Here is a 22,423-nt window from a genome sequence, read left to right as displayed (position 1 = left end):
TTTCCTTAGACGCTCATGCACTCAGTGATACCCTGGTTTTGGGTTAGATTGTATCTATTCTTGGAATTTCTTGTGTTTCAAATAGTTCTTTAACTATTAAAAGCTTCCGTAAATATTTTCAAACTTATTATTATCATGTTGATTGTTGAGTTGAGGCTGGCCTAGTTTTACGATAGGTGCCATCACGACGTGTCGGGTTTTGGGTCGTGACAAGTTGGTATCAGAGCCTAGGTTACATAGGTCTCACGAGTCATGAGTGGGTTTAATAGAGTCTCGCAGATAGGTACGGAGACGTCTATACTTATCTTCGAGAGGCTGCAGAACCTTTAGGAAAAACTTCACATTCTTGAATTCTTATCGTGCAACATTGATTCATCTTGAAGCTTAACTCCTTGAATTCCTTCCACGCATTCGTATGTGTGCATGAGCGCTCGGTATCAGCTATGCATCGACGACTTGTGATTCCCTGAATGAGGGGCGAGATGTGATTTCTATGTGTTGACGTGGGGCCAGTCTGGAGGACATGAGGCCGGACTTTGCTTGTAGCTTGAGCACCAAGGTGTTGATTGTGTGAACACGTGCTTTTGTATTTATATGTTCTATAATGTCCCTATTAGTGTAAGTGATGACCAGATGGCTACGTGATGAGTATGACGTGACTACGAGATGTGTTCATATGATTTAAATGTGACGAGAAGGGTCCGCTTAAGGGTAGAAAAAACTATCTGGTGCTTGATTTCCATCGTGATTTGTTATATAGCTTGAGTTGTGGGTGTGTTGAAGAATCTTTTCATGTCGTCTAGTTGGGGACTGAAGTAGATTTAATGTTCTGATATGAGTTCAGACTCAGGAAGGTTTGGTGATTGCGTTATGTTTATGGAAGTGGAAGGGTATAAAGAGAAGTTAGTTTGAGGCGGAGCAGGTTGGTTATCTCCTGTGGAGTGTTCTGAAGTTTGTGTGATCCCTATGTTATTTGTTGAAAGTCCTCTTTTACCGGTAAATTGTATGTGTTGCAGTTTAAGTTTGGATCGCTTATGAGAGTTGTCTTGACTGTTACGAGGGGGAATGCGAGATTTACAAAAGATTTGAAGTATTAGATGACTTGTGTTGCACGAGCTTATGAAGGATTGAGTTTAATCTCACTATGGTATTATGGCAGTAATAGAGTATAGGCGTTGTGAGCTATTGGGTGTATCGAATCTATGGCTTTGAGCCAAGCGGGGGAGTCTTCTATTGATCAGTTGATTGCACGGTTATGTGCTATGTTGGTTCCAGTTTGAGGGTGCTGGATAATCAGTTATGGCTTACGGAGATTGAGACTGAGGATGGCTCATTTTAGAAATACATTCTATGTTCCGAGGCATTAAAACCACCTTTTTGTCTCATCTCGATTTGTGTGCACAGTCCGAGCGTGTATCTAAAAAGCCATTATGTGAAAATCTGTGAAATATGATGAATTTTGCTTTTAAAATGAATTTAGGTTGACTTCGGTCAAAATTTTTGGTAAACGGATCCAAACTTGTGATTTGACGGTCCCGGAGGGTCTGTAGGAAAATATAGGACTTGGGCGTATGCCCAGAATCGAATTTCAAGGTCTCAAGCCCGAGAAATGAATTTTTTAAAGAAAATTGTTTTCTGGAATATATATGAGTTTTTGGAAATGAAATATGATGAATTATGTTTTCTGTTACATTTTGTTAAGAGAAAAGAAAAAAACGAGAGCTTGGAAAATTCAAAAAAAATTTATACTTTTTCATCATTTTTCAAAAATCAAAAATCAAAAAAAGCGAAAAAGAAAATAAAAAAAAAAGTTTACATGTTTCATCATTTTTTCAAAAAAAAAAAAAGATAAAGAAAAAAAACGTATTTTCTCTAAATTAGTTGTTATTTTTACTTCTCGCCCGTATCCTATCAGCCCGAACTACGCGAACCTGATTCTCGTCTCTCGGGGCGGAATGCGTAGGCAACCCACATAGGGTCTGGTCTTCCTAGTAAATCTTAGGTTCTTGGCTTTGCGGGGTCTTAGCCAAATTTTGTACTTCTAGCCACCTTTTCACCAAATATGCCATTTTGCAAAAATAGCCTCAATCATGTCTTGCATGTGTCCAGTAGGGAGTGTTATTGTCTCACATAGTGTTGGTTTAAAGTTTTCTCATACATGTGTGGATTTATTTACCGGAGTTTGAGCATGACAGACACCCCATGACCATCCAGTCAGGATCACTCAATCAGGAGTTGCTTAAGGAGATTTGTTTTATTTTTATGTTTTGAGTCCGTTCTTCATTTTATGTCTGTCTTTTACTTTCTAGTTTTGTACAATAATGTCAAGTCTTTTGTTATTGTATTTTCTTCTTTATATTTGAAAAACATGTGTTGTAACTCGAAAATCCAGAAAAAAAGAGATATTGCATTTTATATTTCCGTTATAAGTTTTCTTTAGATTACTAATTCTAGAAATGGAAAAAGAAAATTTTTTGAGGCTGTTTTTCCTTTAGGCAATCTATATCTAGAACTTAAAATGAATTGTTTTTATGTTTCCTTTAAATATATTAGGACCAAAATTCCAAAACAAAAAGAGAATTTTCTTTTAGTACTTCTTTAAAAGCTTTATTTAAGGTGTTAATTCAAAATCTAAAAAGATTTTCTTTTGAGAAGTTTCTTTGGGATTAGTGAAAAATGAAAAAAAAAATCTTTTTATTTTCTTTAGGATATTGTACATAGAAGAGAAAAAAAGACAACATACTTTACCTTTGATTTATTTTCGGAGTTTCTCTTTTAGGCAATCAAAATTGAAATCAATTTTTTTTTTTTGCTTGTTTCGAAATCTTGCGTCAAGATATCAAATGAAAATTCAAAATATTTTTCTGTGGTTTATTCTTGAGATTTTCTTCCTAAAAAAAAAAGAATCAAAAAAAAATATTTTTCTCTTCTACGATTTTCCCTTAATAATTCCCATAGAGTATTTGTTTCCAAAGAGAGAAAAAATATGTGTTCGTTAAGCTTGAGTTTGGAATAGGTTATTGAACATTCAGTTTAGAAAATTCAAATTCTTTTAGTTCTTTTTCTCATCAAAGTAGTCATTAAGGTAAAAAAATATTAGTTTTTTTACTTTATTCTCGATCTACCAGAACTACGCAAAGATCTGATTCATGCGGCGTCATGATACGTAGGCAACCTACATAGGGTTCGATCAAATCATTTTATTTTTTTAAAAAAAAAGAAAAAAAAAGAAGGAAAAAAGGGGGAAAAAAAAAGAAAAAAGGGTGAAATTATGGGACGTGAGAAATGAGAGGAAAGAAAAGAGTGATAATTATAAAAAAAGATGAAGTAAAATGATCAAGCAAGTGCTAGAAAAGCAAAGAAACGGGAGGTTGAAATGAACAAATTGGGATGATGCCAAGTGACCTTATGACCCTCGAAGTCATTCTAGAACCGTTAATTGTGGCTAGGTGCATTGCACACAATGTGATATTTTTGTTGTTAAATGCCCTAACGCTAACGTGATGGCCTCATTTTGTTATATTCATACCAGAAGGGTGGTTGGTTTGTGATTTTTAAAGTGGTAACTCTTCTCTACAACACAAAGTCAAAAGACAATGGCAGACAACAACAGAACTGAGTTGGTTGATATCGGTGCCCGAAAGCAGGTAGTTGAACATGAAAATGGGTTGGTTGAACAGGTAGAGATGTTAAGATAACACATGGCGGACATGTATCAGACTTGGATGACTGGGAAGGCACCACCCCCGCCACCACCTAGCTTCTTAAATGCTGCCCTTACCCAAACTTCGGACACAATGCCAGATGATCCTCCATACTCTCTAGATCTACCCGCTTATCACAGCTTTCCCAACCACCCTAGTAGATCTATCACTCATCTTCCAATTACCTTTCCTAAAAATTGCCCTCCTGTCTTTTCCACCATCCCCAATAATGAGCACCCACTCAAAGCTCACGATGCCTGATATTATCCCTCAGAGGTTGCCCACAAAGTTCCCAACTCATACAAACAGAGCCCTCGGGATAAGTTGCATGTTGAAAATGAAAGGTTCACAGGAAGAGAAAGGAAAGAGGGGATACCCAGTAGGCTGAAAGGCATAGAATAATCCTCGAAGAACAAACAAGGAAGGGAAGATCAGTGCAGCATGTCCTACAAAGAACTGTATGTGTCCCCTGACGTTCGCCTGCCCGCGGGGTTTAGAGTACCAAAGTTTAACTTGTATGATGGGTGTGAAGATCCAGTAGCCCATTTGAGGGATTATTGTAGTAAAATGAGAAGTGTTGGCGAGAAAGATGATTTGTTGATGGCGTACTTCAGTGAAAGCCTGACTGGGGCAACTTTGGAATGGCATAATCGTCAAGATGTTGGTAATTGGCCTACATTGGGTGACATGGCTCAAGATTTTGTTCGATACTTTCAATACAGATCGGGCGTTACCCCAGACCGCTCCTCCCTATCCAGAATGGAAAAGAAGCTGGAGGAAAGCTTTAGTGAATTTGGACTAAGATGGAGGGAGCAGGCTGCTCGAGTCAATACCCCGATCGGTGAAGAAGAAATGGTTGAGCTCTTCCTAAAAGCCCAGGGGGCCACCTACTTCAGTCATTTGATCCCGGCCTTGGGAAAGACTTTCGATGATGTGTTAAAAATGGGGGAGATGGTAGAAGAGAGAATCAAATCAGGTAAAATCATGAGCTGTTCGAAAGACATTCAGAACATCCCAGTAAGCTCGGGTGGAATAAAGAGAAACCGAAAAGATGATCCGATGGGCTTTCCCGATCAACACTTCCAGCCTCGATATCATCCTCGGGGATATCCTGATGCACCATATGATCCTCCCCAATGCCACTTCTCTCCACAGAACTCCCAAAATCGTACATCACTCTCTCAGTACCCAGCTCCAAAAAATGGCTATCCACCCCCACGAGCCTATCAAAAAACCCCTGGATCAGGTTTCCGGCCCAATCAAGCATTTAAGAATGAGAGGTTGCTAAAAAAAAGAAAAGGCTTTCACACCTATTGGAGAATCATATGTCATTTTGTTCCAAAAGTTGAAGTAATTGGACATGTTGAAGCTGATTCATATAAAAATGCCAAACCCTTTGTCAAAGAAGTTTGATTTTTCTCAAAGGTGCGCATATTGCTCAAATGCCCCGGGGCATGACATAGAGAAGTGTTGGAATCTGAAGAAAGCAATTCAGAAGCTTATTGATGCCGGTGACATTGTCGTGCAAAATCCAGATGCAGCAGACACTAACCAAAGTCCATCGCCTGCTCGTAATGAGACGCATATGGTGAGTATGATTTGTTTTGAAAAGGAATATGGAAATTCTTCTAAGATCCTCTAAGGTCCACGCGCTGCAAAGTTTTCAATGCTATCAGAAGTTGATCTTAAGAAAGAGCCAGCAAAGGGAACCCAAAAGCAATTTGTTAAGAACAATGTGATGGAAGTTTGTGAAGGTCCTAGTAATGTTGATGCGGAATTCAGTGGCTAAGATGCCGAGCTTGGCAATTGGAAAGATGCTCCTTTCTTGGTTAGCTGGGGAGGAGTTTGGTGGTTTATTTTGTTGTCATTTCTGTTGTCCGGGTTATTTCAGGGTTGTAATCCAGATATTGTCTGGTGACTCAAACCCTTCTATCCTTTTATTTTGCCTAGTTTGTTTAGTCATAGTAGCCCGTCTAGTGTTGTCTAGGTTTTTTCTAGGTTTGTAACCCCAGTTTAGTTTGCTTTTTTTGTTGTTAAAACCCTTTTACCATATGTCTAATGCAACTTTCTGTTCTCTGTTATTTTTAGTCATTTTTGTTTCATTCTCTTTTCTTTTTATAGTTCTTTTCCTATTGACTCTAGTGACATGACATGCACGCGTAATTCTCAGCCTGGTCTTAAAAAGTTAGTTTAGTCATGAAGCAATGAAACAATTTGAAGATGATAGGGACATTTGAAAAAAAAAGTAAAGGCATTTTGAGATCACTTCAAGCCCGAATTGTGAAACTGGGGCAGGTAGAACAAAAAGAAATACTGTTAAAATGCATCCTGCCGCATCAGGTTGAAGCTAAAAGCAAGTTTGCCCCAAATTGGTAGGGGTCGTTCATCGTTATGAGAGTGTTTTCCAATGGTGCTTCGTACTTAACAGATGTAGAAGGCGAATGCGTGGATATGGTCATCAAGGCTGGCGCAATCAAAAGATGTTACAAATATTTTCCTTGGTTTGTTTAATTGTGTTGTTTGTACTTGGCATGTTTTGAAGATTGGAATGACGAAGGCATTTTGTTCTGCTATCTAAATATCTTAACCTTCGTTACGCCTTTGAGCCTTGTTTATTTTCTTTCATACCCCTCTTTCGGAATCAGTAGCAAAGATCAGAAACACAAGCGTGAAAGATAAGTAAAGGAAAAGGAGAAAAGAAAAGAACAAAAAGGGAGAGAAGAAAAATAAAAATCAAAAAAAAAAGGAAAAAAAAGAGAACGAAAAGAATGATAAGAAAAAAAAGGAAAAAAACAACAAAAAGAGAAAAAGAAAGCAAAAAAGAGAAAGAAAAGAAAGAGAAAAGAGAAAAGCACAACAACAAAGTAAGTCCTATGACATGAACTACGTTTGACCTGATTCCTTTTAAGGATACGTAGGCAACCTCACGGTTCGGTCTCATCAAAATAAAAATCCAAAAGTCCCCAAGCAAAGAAACTGGGGCAGAAGTGGTGGTTGTGGTAGGAAATCTGATTCCGAAAGTTGTAATTTTGAACCCATTCAAATTGTTTTGAGCCTTTGATATCCTTTCTTTCTAACCCCATCCAAAATCTCACATTACAGTCCAAATAAAGACCTTTCAATCAGTCTTCGAGGGATGCCAAGTCGAGCAAATAGAGGTGATTCATATCAGGGTAACACTCTGGTCCAAGTAGGAAAAGTAATGAAAATGAGAGAGTCATATCGGTGAAAACCCTCACAGGCACTGTAAGGCTATGGGAGTTGAGAGAAATAAAAATGAGAGAGTCTTATTGGTGAAAACCTTCACGGGCACCTTGAGGCGACGAAAGTTGATAGAAAGAATCAAATGAGAGAGGCTTGGTGGTGAAAACCCTTTGGGCACTACAAGTTGAATAAGGATTGTAAATCAGATTGGATAATCGGAGCATTGAAGCCCAGTTTCACGGCTTAGAGGGTACAACAATAGTTGAACATCATACTTGTTTGACAGAATAGGCCACAAGTGCATGTCATGGTCGTTAGAGTTGGTATCCAATCTGATAGGTTTCTCATTTGTAGTTTTCTTGTTAGGAATCATCTCTTTCCCTTGTCATTTACTCTGTTTCTTTTGTTGTGTTTACTTTTTTTTTTCTGAGTCTGTTTGGTCCAAACAAGTGAGAAATGACTTCAAAATTTGCCACCAGCTTTCCAAGTGCACAAAATGAGATCTGGCTAGCACATCAAGCATCATAAGTCAGTAAAGAACAACAAGCGCACTGAACTGGTAATAATCAACTTGCTTTGGGATCCTTGTGAAATACAAAGCTTTGGTACATATCAATCCATAGACAATGCAACAAATAGAGGGTGTTAGGTGAACGGATCAAATGTATCTTCTGTGTTAAGATTGACAAAAGCGGTTAACTAGTGGCAAGCGAGGTCTTCCAAGCAGAAATCAAAGTTATCATGGCAAGCGAGGGAGCAGTAGACCTCAAGGCCAGGGCTAGTGGTTTAAGTCAAGGAAGAACAGCATATACACTGAGTTGGTAAAAATAAACATGAGTTGGGATCCATGTGAAATACAAGGAAAAAAAGGTGGTAAACCAGTGACAAACAAGATCTTCCATGCAGAAATCAAAGCTATCATGGCAAGCAATGGAGCAATAGACCTCAAGACCAAGGCCAGTGATTTAAATCGGGAAAGAATAATGTGTACATTGAATTTGGTAATAATCAATATACCGTGGGGATCATGTGAAACACAAAGGTTTGGTAGATGCCGGTTCATGATCAATGCAACAGATAGAAGGTATTGGGTCTGAACGGATCAGAGGTATTTTCTGTGATAAGGGTGACAGAGAAAGTGGTCAGTCAATAAATAGGCAAGGTCTTTCAAGTTGAAACTAAAGTTATCATGGGAAGTGAAGGAGCAATCTCCTTCAAAGTCAATGCCACAAAGCAACCACCATATTTATAAACTCACAAGTTTTCTTTGTTTGAAACAGAGACAAATATTGTGTCCAAATAAAATCTTGGAAGATTGAATTATTTTCAAATGTCATGCCCAAATTTTGTCAGCACAAAGGCGGTTTGAGAAGGGGAAAGGAAAATTTGTTCGATCTGTAGGAACCCTCCACGAGGAAAAGCATGGTTCAAAGGCAAGGAATTTTGTTCGTCATGCAGAGATCCTCCAGAAAGAAATCATGGCTCAGGTAAGTTCATTCTCGGCACTTCAGGACCCTCATGGATAATGGGATTTAGTTTTAAGTGTTCAGGACCCTCCTGGACAATGGGATTTAGTTCTAAGACCTTCATAGAAAATAAGATTTAGCGTAAGTTTTACCTTTAGGAAATATGATTTAGCTTTGAAGTTGTCACTCTTAAGGTGAGATTTAATTTGAAATTTTCAGGACCCTCCTGGAAAATGGGACTTAGTTTAAAATTCAAAACAATCATGAGTAGTAACATCTAGCATAAATGTACCCCAAAAGAATATAAGTTGGTTTCAAATTTTTTTTTCTGTAGATAGAATTTAGCTAGGAGTTGTCAGGACCCTCCTAGAAAATCGGACCTAGTTTAAAAAAACGAAACAATCATAAATAGAAAAATCTAGCATAAATGTACCCCAAAGGAATATAAGTTGGTTTCAAAGATTGCATGTTTAAGATAGGATTCAATTAGGAGTTTTCAGGACCCTCCTGAATAATGGGACCTAGCTTTAAGATTTCCATTAGATAACAAGATTTAGCATAAGTTCTGTTGTAGGGTAATATAGTTTAGCCGTAAAATTGTCACTCTTAAGATAAGACTTGATTTTTGATTGTCAGGACCCTCCTGGATAATGGGACGTAGTTTAAAACTGGCTTGGATAACAAGATTTAGCATAAGACATACCTTCAGTAGATATAATTCAGCTTTAAAATTGTCGTTTAATTAAGAGTTGTCAGGACCCTCCTGGATAATGGGGAATAGTTTAAGACCGACCCTTTTAGATAACAAGATTTAGCGGAAGTAACACCTTTAGAAGATATAACTTAGATTTAAAATTGTCGTTTAGTTAAGAGTTGTCAGGACCCTCCTGGATAATGGGGAGTAGTTTAAGACCCTCTTAGATAACAAGATTTAGCGGAAGTCATACCTTTAAAAGATATAGCTTAGATTTAAAATTGGCATTTAGTTAAGAGTTGTCCGGACCCCCCTGGATAATGGGACATAGCTTTCAAATTTTTAGTAATATTTGGTAATATGATTCAGTTTAACACTCACATATGCGCCCAACTACCAAACTGGGGCAGAAAATTTTCTTTGTTTTGTCTATTTTTGTTGAAATCAGGGACCCGTTTGGAGAACAGGGAGAAACAAGTCAATTTTCAGCAATCAAGCGCCCACATGGAGAGCAAGGGAATACAATTCAAGTTTCAGCAATCAGGCGCACACCTGGAGAGCAAGGGAATACAATTCAAGTTTTGGCAATCAGGCGCCCACCTGGAGAGCAAGGGAATACAATTCAAGTTTTGGCAATCAGGTGTCCACCTGGAGAATAAGGAGTAACAGTTCGAGTTTTAGCGATCAAGAGCCCGCCTGAAAACCATGGGAACACATTCAAGCGCAACAGTCAAGAGCCCGCCTGGAGAACAAGGGAGTATAATTTAAGTTTTAGCTTTCAAATTCTTGGTTTGTCTATTTTGAAGTCAGGAACCCGCCTGGAGAGCAGGGAATACTTTCAAGCGCAGTAGTCAGGAGCCCACCTGGAGAACAAGGGGATACCATTCAGATTTCAAGTAATCAGGAACCCGCCGGAAAAACGAAGGGAAGAAGCAATTCAAGCTCAAGCAATCAGGCGTCCACCTGGAGAACAAGGAAGGGCAATGGAAGATTCCGCAATTAGGCGTCCACATGGAGAACAAAGGAATACGATTCAAGTTTAGCAATCAAGCGTCCACATTGAGAACGAAGGGAACAAGCAATTCAGGTACCCACCCGAAGGAGAGGGAGAGCATCTCAAGAATACAATTCGAGTCAGCAGCGAAGGAACGACTGAGGAAAATGCAAATCAACAAGGCAACAACAGTCACAAGACCAAGTTTGAAAATAAATCTTTGTAAAGCATAGATTATAGCTTAGTCTAGCTTCTTCATTTTTGTCATGGTGTAATAAGGAGGACAGTAGGCAGTATCAGCAGCAGCAACAACAGTAACAGTAAAACCGCAGCTTCATGGTAGTCCCAGCTACCAAACTTCTTGAACTACACGCAACCTGATTCCCCTATAACCCGGGATATGTAGGTTGTCCAAAACCAAGACTCGGTTGCACCCTTTCTCTTTTCTCTTATCCTTATTTCTTCCTTTTTGAATAAAAATCTGTTCAAAAATTAGTCACATGGCTCACCTTATCTTTGCTTGAAAACTCTTCATGTTTCCAAACAAAGAGGGGCAACTGTGAACACCTAATTTTTTATAATATTTATTTTTTTATCACTTCTTCTATGTAATATATTTTAGGGGTTTTAACCTACAATTTTTATCTTTGTTACACATTTTATTATAGGGTAAAAATATAAAATTTAAAAGGTGAATTATTACTATTAATATTATTTTATTTTTATTTTTATTTTTATTTTAAAAAATAAAATCCGAAAAAATATTTTTTTTAATTGGGAGTGATTTAAAAAATAAGAAAAAGGGAAGTATTGAATAAAAAAAATAAAAGTAAAAATAGGTGGAATTATCTTTTAAAAAGTAAAAGAAAGTAGAAAATTAAAAAAATAAAAGTAAAGTTTTGTGGAAATTTTAAAAAAACAAAAAGTAAAAGAAAGTTGGAATTGAAAAACAAATATAAAGGTATCTGAAAATTAAAAAAATTAAAGTAAAAGAAAGTAGCATTTTTAAAAGAAAAGCAAAAGAAAGTGGATTGTTTTTTAAGAAAAGTTAAATAAAGTGGAATTCTCTTTTAAAAAGTAAAAAAAGTGAGATTTTAAATAAGATAAAAGTAATTAAAGTTGGAATTTAAAAAATAAAAGTAAAGAAAGGTGAGATTTCTTTTTATAAAAAAATAAAAGCAATTTGTAAGTGGAATTTCTTTTAATTAAAAAATAATAAAATAATAAAATATTTTTTTTAAAAAAAATCTGACAAATCTCAAATTTTTTGCTATAAATAGGAGAAGAAAAAAAGAAGAGAGGAGAAGAAAAAAAAAAAAAAAAGGGGGCGGAGAGAGAGGTATACACTCGATATACACTCTGGATACACTTGATATACAGGGGAAGAATTCATTTTGGAGAGAGTAAAAAAGATAGAACCAAATTTTCTGAAATATTGAGAGCGGAAGAACACCAGAGAGAGTTCAAAGCTAGAAATAGAAAACAAAGAGAGATTTCTGGACTATTTTTCTTTTCCATTTTTACTGGTTTTCTCCGTGTTGCTGGAATTTCTGGATTGAGGTGTTGAAGTTACTGTGTTGGGCTTTCTGCTGCTGTATTTTGCTGTTTGCTGTTGCTGATTGCTTACCCCATTTTCCTGTTCTACATACCAGGTACATGTCCTGAAACTCGATGTATGTAAATATCCAGTTGCAAATGAATGAAGTGGAGGCCTATTGTTGTTGAAGTGGATGCCTATTGTTGATTTACTGCTTTCATTATACTGTAATAACCGTACTGATGGACCGTTAATTATAAGATTGTGCATTTGAACCGTTAAGTGTGTGTTAGATATTTAGAAATGCATATGAGTTTAGTTGAGTATTCGTTGTAATAATTCCATGATGGACTAACAGAATAGTTTCTATTAGTTTAGTTAATTTCCGATTTTCCTAGATCTGTATAAATGGTATTTTCAAGCTGTGATTAATTAGGCTGTAAACTGTTAAAGTAGTGTGATACTTCTTCTGATCATGGGAGCTTTATATTTAGTAGTGATGATGTGAGTTAATCTATAATTCTGAGTTTGTGTGGTTGTGTGTGGGTTCGAAATCAGAAAGTTAAAACTAGATATGAGATATGTAATTCGTAAGGTTAATTTAGGCAATCCATTTTCGTCCATCATCCTTAATTCTCGAGTTTTAATTCTAATATGTGGTCACGTTAGTGTTTAATCAAAGTTCATGAGTCAGCATTTTAATAAAAATGAGTCATAGTAGGGAATTTGAAATTTGAACTAGTATGCACCATGTTTGAAATTGTGATCATAGGCAGTTTACGTGGGTCATGAAATCTGAAATCAGTTGTTTTCCAACTCATGTTTAATGTTGCATTGAATTTATTTTACTGGTTAGTTAATTTTAATAGTAGATTCATCAGATTTGTGTTCTTAATTAAATTGAAATTCCATTTAGTGTAAAAGACAGGGCTTAACAGGCTAGTCCCTAAACGTTTGGGCCTCAGGACAATTGATGCACGGCCCAGGCCAGGTTTGGCCCCTTTCTCATTTAGGCTTGGGCCAAGGTTTGTTTTGGCCGATTTTATGGTGTATATCTGGTTTTAAATTCCCTCTGCTGGGCTCACATCGGAGCCCAATGGTCGGATGTTGGTGCAAAAATATTACTTAGTTTTCATCAGTCCAGTAACAAATTAATTATGGCCTTTCTTTTATTTTAGAGACAAATTAAGTAGAAAACTATAGATTACTCTAGGTTTTCACTTTAAAATAAAAAAACGGGATGAGCCTCACTAAACAAAACACATAAATTACGGGGTCCTCGATAATTGTATATATTAAAATACTTAGATTTCGGGACGGGCCGTTTAGCGAATTTCACGGCCTTCCCCAAAATAATAACGCGTTAGTCTCTTTAGGCGCGTATTTTAATAACATTACCTCCCTAAACTCTGGTGCGCTTTTATGTGACCCAAATCCAAATACCAACGATGTTAAAGTATGTCCAAAAACCACGGGTGCATTTATGTGATGTGGTTCAAGACTTGTTTTAATGACGTTGCAATTTTCTTTAAAAATGAATAAAAGCGGTTAAGGTTAAAATTTTCACATAGGTTCATAATTGTTAAAACCAGATAATTTAAGCCAAATATAACAATTGGGTGACTGTGCTAGAACCACGGAACTCGGGAATGCCTAACACCTTCTCCCGGGTTAACAGAATTCCTTACTCAGATTTCTGGTTCGCGGACTGTAATACAAAGTCAATCTTTTCCTCGATTCGAGATTTAACCGGTGACTTGGGACACCATAAATCTCCCAAGTGGCGACTCTAAATCTTTAATAATAAATCCCGTTTCGATTGTCCTTTAATTGGAAAAACTCCATTATGCCCTTGCGGATGTAGGTAAAAAGGAGGTGTGACAGTGTCACTTCTGAAACTTGTATATCTCTACTCCGATATCATGTTGACAAATGGTTTACATCGTTGGAAACTAGAAACATAAGGCTTTAATTCCATATAAATATCTCCATGTAACTATCAAAATATTGGAAGAAAACTTCATCGCAACTTGGCCTATAAACCTACCAGTTTCTCCAAAATGCGGCAACGTGACTTGGTGACCCTAGTTTAAAATCCATATTTCTCTACCACGATGTTGTATGAATAAATGGTTTGGACCGATAGAAATTAGGTTCCAAAACATTCATTTTGGTATGATATATGTCCCAAAATGACACCATAAGGCGTACGAATTTAATTTCTCAAAACTGCTCGTCACAAGGCAAATCTTAACTCGATTTTTCGTAAGTTAAATACAATTTTTCCCAAACTTTATATTTATGTCCAAACATCATATATAGTCATATTATGACTTTACACTCATTAAATCATGATTAACAAGTCTCATATTCATTATACGTCACCTTAGGACGCACAGGGTGTAACACCAAACTTGTCGACTTTCGACAAAACTTATCTTCTTTAATTCGTTTAGCTTCTAAGCCTTCCAACCATCTTGGTACTTATTATTCATGATATTAAATATTATTAACTTCCACGGTAACATGATTAACTTACTTTATAAAATTTTCAAAGATGATTTCATTTCTGAGCTTACATCAATTGACTTACGACGTACTCTTAAGTACGAAAACATGGGGGTGTAACATCATTCCCCCCTTTGGAACATTCTTCCTCGAATGTTGACTGATGCGCTTATCAGTCTCATAACCCCTTGCTCTTAAGAATATTTAAATATTGTCCTTTCTATCTAGCCAACTACTTTGTGAACAAATGTAAAGGCTAGGGCATCCCTCTTTTAGGTTTCTTTCTCACACCATGACTTGTAGTTGAAATCTTTCATCATGCAACCTGTACCACCTTTTTCCTTGTATGTGCGCCTATTCGACTATTCCCTCCAGCGTTTTCCTCAAGTTTTTACCCAATCTCTAGGCCTCACCTTGTAAACATATACAGAGCTTGACAAGATGTCCCTCTAGGCATCTATAGGTATACTGAAGTTCTTCGGTACTTTGATGAACTTACGAATGTTGCTATACTTTACTTCCTGGACCTGGTTATCCATCCATACGACTTTACCGCATCTAGGTTGGTCATACTATAATTACTGAGGCCTGCCACCAAACTCTAGGTTATTCTCGTTGCTTATCCTATATGCATAAAGCTAAGTCCTTTAATGCTTCCTCATTATTGTTCATCTTAAGAACGATGACCTAATCTCATCTTATACTTTATAACTTTTGTCCATTTATTTTTGATTCACCTCAATATTGATCTACAATTTACCACTGATAATTTAAAACTTCTTAAGTAATCACTATGGCCCATGTTGCATCGAGGAACATCTGGAGTAATTTCCATAACCATTTTTCATAGCATCCCAATGTGATTCACCCTACGTGGATGTGTCAATACTGTACAATTCATGAAATCCCCCTTTTTCAAATAATTGCTCAATCAAAAGCCCAAACGTCATCCATTATTTATCACAATTACATCCTCATTACCAGGGCAACATTCTATCTCTTCTAAATGCTACTAGTCTTAGACTCCTTTGAGTTCTTTAAGGCTATACTAAGCTGTCTATAACTTACAGAAACCATCAGCTCTTTTTTTTCCTGGGTTTAATTCCGAGGACATCCATTTCTCATCACCTTCTTACTCGCCCTTTCATGTCCTTACTCATATCTTCCTAAAACCTGTTGCTTCACCATACTTTTTCCTGCAACCTATACATGTCTATTTATACTACTTGCAACCTTCCTTCAACGTGCTTGCACCATAGATTTCCTTGTGTTATTCTGGATTATCAAGCGAGACATCAAATCATCTCTAACTCTTATTTACTCTCTTAATCAGGCTTCCCGATACCTAGAACCCATAGGCTAGAAGGCATGCCACCGCTATCTTTCCTGGATACTAAATCCCAAAGCTTCTAGCTTTCTATCTGAAGTAAAGACTATCCACAACCTTCTGCACTTAAGTGTCTCATACGTTGTTCACCTTTACCTTACTTGCATTAAAATATCGCATCACGTCTTCTATCTCTTTCATAACTTTCTTTCTACATAGGTATGATTTACATCCAGAACTTGAAGTTCTATTGTAATACTTACACCTCTGGTGTATACACAATCCAGTGGGAGCTTCATACTAACTTCTTATGAGGCTGGTACTCTTCTAACTGCTTTTTTGTAGAGCCATTATATAATATGGTTGTCGTACTATCTCTCTTGTACCTTTGATATTAAGGATTATCCTGCAAAGCCCTCAATTGCGATTTCTATAATTTTCGGAGTCCAATAATCAGACTCCTAATTTACTTGGTTGATGTAACTCTTTAGTTTTCTCATTCTTCTGATCAGCCTTTATGTAGGCTTAAGTCGTCTTCCGGTATGCGGCCCATGGTAGTAGTTATTACTTTAGCCTTTTATGGACGTTGTGGAATACCCGTGACACCATCATCTAACAATTCAATCCTTTGTCTATGATCTGGACTCAATACTTTTCTTTTCTCTTAACTTATACCGGAGTCTTCTAGGCTGTATGATTGTCAACATATATGCTGCATGGATAATACTCTGAAATCTTAAGTGCGTTCATATCATAACTAATTCTGGATTATTGTTCGAATAATTCCTTTCGTTTCTTCTCAGCTTTCTTTAAACGTAGGCTATTGCTTTTCCTAGTCTTTCTGCCCTATTGTATCGTGCATACTTAGTTTTTCTTAGTTCCCACGCATGACAGAATTTCCGTACAACTCACATGATCTCGAATCCTACTTTTTTATAGAGTGCATGCAATGTTGTAGTGAGATTGTTGTTACAAAACCATTTCCTCTTTAGGTTACTATGATTAGGTTGAATCCTTCTTCCTTATTTTCTTAGCTAGTCTTTTATTGTAGTGCTTAGGGAGGACCCTCTGATTCTTGCAAGGATGCGAGCTTATTACATCATTTACCCGGTGGAATTTTTGATGTTCTTTCTTACTTGTAATTATCCTTACTTACTTACCTTCATGCTCTTTTGCTCGTAGAGTAGCTTCTAAGATGATATTTTGATTGTCTTCCCAGTGACACTCTTTTTTATCTCCATAACACTCATGTGGTACCTTTAACTACCCAACTCCTATCTTAATATTTTTCAAGATTACGATGTCATATCTGCGATACTGAATTCCCCATATTGGGATTTACTATGTTTATCTTGCACGATCTATTGATTTCTCTGTATCCCTTTGTTTAGCCATAACTAGGCTCTTCCTGAATCTGTTGCTAACTACTCGTTGGTCCATTATCATATCAATATTCTGCGTAATCTTTCTTGGATTATTTCCTTTATCTTAACTTACCTCTCGTACTGGCCCTTTATTTATTAATAACAGCCTGGGCAGAAACCCTTACTTCCTCTCCTTGACGTCGCGTTTGCATAATGTTCTAGAATCATAGCATATCAGTAGGATTTGGATAAGTGTAATCTCATCCCTTTTCTCATTTTTTATCGCATTCTTCCTTCACCATTCCAAAATTACTAAAACCACTTAATTCTGACTTAATGCCACATCATTCAATATTCCCCCTTTAGGGGAGTACTAAGATTTAGCAGTACGACGATCTACCTATAGATATTTTACCTCTTCATCTTTGGCGTCTTCTCACATCATCGATGAACTTTCAAGGCTTCCAGTGTCTTTCTTTGTAGTACTCATATATAGTTGTACTATTCTAGAGTGCACCATCCGGGTGTCTCACAAGGAGATCTATTAGCATATTTGCAATATCCTTTGGAAATGTCAACTAATGCAAATAATCCATCCATCATTTTTGGTTACTCTAATCCCAGCCGGGTCCTAATATCCCGTCCTTATCTTAAACCATATATGTTAGCTCCCATAAGGCATAACTAAGATCGATGTGGCCAATTATACATACATCTGTTACTGTTCAAAGTAACTCAAAATGCTTATATCTCTCTTCCTGAATTGTAGATAATGTTCATCTTTACTTGTTGAAATAAGTACCTTCTTATTCTCTCATTGCTTTTCACCATATGGGTGGATAAATATTCATGCTTAGGGTTCCTCAACAAGAAGCTTACATGTCTTAGTACACACATGAACTCACTACAAGAAATCAGACTTATTGTGGCAATATTTAGCGACGACTTGATTTATTGCAACAAAAGCTAGACTTTTAGTGGCGACTATAATTATCGCTACAGAAGGTAAGCTTTTAGTGGCGACTTTTCAAAGGTCGCTCCTAATACGTTTAGCTAAATACTGATTTTTTCTTTCCCACTAAGACTGAAATTTTGGCTTGAGAGTTTTGTAGCAACTTTTATAAAGTCGCCGCTGAAGGTCTTTTGTGGCGACTAAGTTGCCTCTAACACTACTAAGCATCTTTATAAGAAAAACCACTCTTATTAAATGAAAAAAGAAGCACAGACTGATGTAAGTCTTCTTCTCCTTACTCGTCTCTCTATAAAAAAATTTCCCACTCAATTTCCTCTCTGTTCGAATCTCTCAATTTTAACTGCTCAAATCACAAATTGTGACCAATCTGATAGCAAAACAAAAGCCCTAATCAGAAATCTTGATTACATCAGGTACGTGTTCCAATCTCATGCTCAAATCCCTTTTCAGTGGTATAAACAGTTAGCGAAAATGATAATTTCAATAATTTTACAGATTTCATCTAAAATTTCTCTGGCCCAGATAAAAATCTATAGGAGTGAAAAGAAATTCATACAGTAATAGTCCGTGGTAAGAAATTCATACAGTAATAGTCCGCGGTCTTGACGGCATCTAGTCTCTCGCTATCTCTTTCTCTAGCAAAATCGAGTAGCAATTTTGTGTTATTATAAAAGTTGGGTTCTTTTCTTGGTAGCAGAAGTATGAACTTTCATAGTTTTTGGGTATTTATTTGTTTTTTATTTGTGGGTTATTGTTGTTTTGTTGTTGCATGTTGTTTTGTTAGTAGAGAAAGGCATTGGGGGTACTTGTATTGGCGGAAAGAGGAGGAATTGATTGAGAGAATATATCAATTTGGTAATTTTGTTCTTGCCATGAAGGATAAATGTGGTGTTGGAGGTGTCGAGGTTATGTTTTTAGAAGATAGAAATACTGAAGATTAGCTTATCTCCCAAAGGACCTTTACTGTTGCTAGGTAATCCAAACTATTTGTTGGCTAATTCTTCAATTGTCTAGCTTTTGCTTAACATTGCTTGTGTTAACTTTTCCTACTATAATCCAAAACAATATTATAGTGCTCCATGTTTAATCGTGCAATTCTTAGTTATCTGTAAACTAAAATAGTGGGATCTAATGTGTAGTTGGAAATAGTGTTATTATCTTCTTTTTCTTTAGATTAATTTCTATTAAGTTAGTTTCTTGCTCCGGAAGAAACTATTTAGTTATTACTGATTTCTTCGACTAGATTTATTAATTAATGGATGTTTGGTTTTGAAAATAATTAATATATCTTATGTAAAGTTGTCAACTATACGATAATTAGTCCTTCTTGGCTGTCATCTTTACAGAGTTATATGGATATAGCTTGTTCTGGGATTCACAGTACAACAAAGGACTTGCCTTCACTGTGGTGGAGAGAGATGCTATCACACGGCCTTCTACCTTCTACCTCCTGGCTCCTATAGCTCATTTAAATTCTGGACAGGTTTACCACTTAACTTGTCTTCACTCATCGTGTCTTTATGTTGTTCTCTTGTGTGCTCAGCCCCTCCTTTTGGCTGTTTTGTTGTAGACAACATCATGGATAAAGTTTGTTGGTTGTTTGAGACTTGTAACATGTTGCCAGATCAATCAAACAAATCATTAGAGGGGATATCATGTTGGGATGTATTCAAACCAACCCCTACCATGTCATTGTTTTCCTTCACCTCTTGAAGAGACAGTCCTTCCATTGGATTAGGCAAACACCCAAGAAGAACTTGCAAAGGATTCATGCTTTCCAGAATTTTAGCACAAATTGCAGTAAGATTAACAGTAGCAGGTGCAATAGAGTTCCTGGATACTTAGCACTCATCCTCAATTACCATAAGCTTCCCTTTCTTATTTTTTGAATCCTTCTCAATGTTGGCACGTATTAACTAATCCTCAACCATCAAAACATCATTAGCATTCACATTATAATGTGTAGTAGATTGTGCACCTACTTCTGATGTAATTCACTAGTTCTGCCTACATTGGCAAACACCTGCCCAGCCTTTTCCTCTTTCCCTTCTGTTACTACCTGCTCCTGTCTAGTTTTAATGTGCCCAGCAACTACAGGATTATCTGTAATCCTAACTTGAACACACTTAACACCAGGGCCGTTAGCAGCCTGCTTTTCCCACTCTAAAACCTGAGAAATCTATTTCCCAGCTGTAGATTTAGAACCAGCAATTTCAGCAGCTGGTTGATATCTCAACAGATCACCTGTAGCTTCTGATTTCTGCTTCTCTTTTGTAATGTCTGGTGTCTTTGAATGACTGACTGGTTTTTGATGTTGCCGCACATTCAAGCTGTTGCACTCTCTTTCCAGTATCATCCATGACCGGTTCACTCATCAAAACATCAAAAGAGTTAGAGGTGCTAACTTCCTTTGGTGTATTTATCTGACCTGCGTGATATGAAGCATTCCTTTTATTTGGAAATGCATTTTGTCAATGCACGACTGACCCGCCTCTCGCTTTTGTATTATGTACTGCTTCATCATATGGTCCAACATATGTTTAGTTTTCTCGTTCTCCTTTTTATTTTATCATATTTTCCCCCTTTTGTGCTCTCTAGAACAAATGCTTTAAGCTCCTATTTTGGTCATTGTACACTTAAAATCATTTGACAGTAAGTCTACGGGAATACAATCTCATTAAACACTATTTGACTATTCAAAGTTATTTCATGATGAGTCTACTCTGTCACTGGACCAATGGGTGATTTTATGTCTATGTTGCTAAAATTCTGCTGATAACGTATTATTCCAATGCTCAGGAAAGGAAAAAGGTTATTTTATACGCTTCTCATCAATAATATTGAAGAACTACTTTCATCTTACAAGCTTCTCATCAATTATTCCATGTGCATGAACTTTGTATCTAAGTCATTAGTGTTACTGATAGAGAGGGAATATTAGGACTTGGTAATCTTGGCTGTCAGATAAATCTTTTAAATTATACTAACTATTAGATTTATTGCCTAATAGTGTGCTATTTGAACAACTGGATGAAACTAATTGAACGAAACATAGTTGGCCGAAAGTTCCAAAATAGTTTCAGGAATTAATATTCCGGTTGGAAAGCTCTCTTTCTATAGTGCTCTTGGGGGTATTCGTCCTTCATTCCGATTTTATGTTAGTATTACTAGCACTGCCATGAAACTAATTGTCCGGAAGTTCCAAAATAGTTTCAGGAATTGGTATTCCGATTGGAAAGCTCTCTATTTATAGTGCTCTTGGGGTATTCGTCCCTCATTCCGATTTTATGTTAGTATTACTAGCACAACCACTTATGTATTTTCTTTTTTATTTTCATTCTTTTTGATCTTGATAGAGTTGGGATCAGTTGTGTTTATTTACTTTGGCAAAAGCTAAAAAGATGTGTGTGTTATACCAACTGATAATTGTAGTACCCGCTAATTTATTTGTGTAGTACCAGAGTTGGGATCAGTTGTGTTTATTTACTTTTCATACATTATTTGGGTTTTTGCTGAATTGAGCTAAGATTTTCTAGAATAAAGTTTATTGTTCAATCTTAAAATCAACTTCCAGATAGTATGGGCCCCGTTATTTATTTGTTTATTTCTCTTTCTTTTCTCAATTTTGGTGGAAAGTCTTGGCTCTGTTTCGAACCAGTTATAAAGTTCATTCTTTCTATTTGTGTTGTAGATTTTGATTAGCACTTTTTTTATGATCATATTTAGTAGTTTACAAATTTTGTGCATAATTAAATAAGTTGATTAACTCTTGAAGCTTTTATACAAGAACCTGGATTGAGTTCTCTTTAAATTCTCATGCTTGTGGTATTTGAGTTTGGTTGTCTAGATGTTCCACTTCGAAGCACTTGGGCAGTTTGATAGTTTCAAATTTCTGAGCTTAGTTCTCTTGGAAAACTTATTTGTAGAATTTTAATTTTCACTCCAATCAATTGTGGCTACCATTTTTTTTATTAGAATAAAATTATGAGAATTGTCAAATTGATCTCTTATTCCCCCCCCCCCCTAATAACAGGAATGAGGGCAATCACAAATGTTGCCGATAATGGAGGAATTTGAAGGCCATAAATCTTAGTTTTTATTTTTGTTATCATATGTATAAAGATACATTGACAACGAATGATGAATTATTGTGTAGTACAAATTAATTGACATTTTGGTAATGGAAGTATCTATAAAATTCAATTTGAGAATTTTTTTTGGTATTTGTTGAATAATATTGGATGCTTTTAATATTGATTGTCAAATGGTAGAAAAATACATGTATATTAATTTTATAAATTAGGGCGCCACTGAAACAATAAGATTTTGGAAAATATTGTTGAAAAAACATGTATTAGTGGCGACCAAACGTCACAAAAACGATTAGTAATTGTGGCTACCAAGATTGCCACTAAACATTAGGATATTGTGGGGATAAGAGTTGCCACTGAAGATATAAGGGTTTTAGTGGCGACTATAATCGCTACTGTAAGGCATTCTTCAGCAGCGGCTCACTTTAAATTTATATTGTGGAACCTTTTTTGTGATGTACATGCCTGACTTTAGTGGCGAGTATAGTTGCCACAAATGAGTTGTTTTTGTAGCGACCCCAAGAAGTCATCACAATAAACATTCAGTAACGTAGTTACTTG

General features: G+C 36.4%; 1 long non-coding RNA gene across 1 annotated transcript; it reads left to right on the top strand.

The window, feature by feature from the left end:
• The first annotated feature begins 18,011 nt into the window (after positions 1–18,011).
• On the top strand, positions 18,012–21,979 carry LOC107802893 (uncharacterized). Its single transcript, XR_012696854.1, has 3 exons — positions 18,012–18,184; positions 19,118–19,254; positions 21,805–21,979. It is a non-coding gene; the product is annotated as an uncharacterized LOC107802893 (long non-coding RNA).
• The last annotated feature ends 444 nt before the right edge of the window (positions 21,980–22,423 follow it).

The sequence above is a fragment of the Nicotiana tabacum genome, chromosome 11 (assembly GCF_000715075.1).
Source record: "Nicotiana tabacum cultivar K326 chromosome 11, ASM71507v2, whole genome shotgun sequence".
Lineage (NCBI taxonomy): Eukaryota > Viridiplantae > Streptophyta > Magnoliopsida > Solanales > Solanaceae > Nicotiana > Nicotiana tabacum.
The sequence above is the reverse complement of the archived record's forward strand: the minus strand, read 5'-3'. Positions and strand labels throughout refer to the sequence as shown.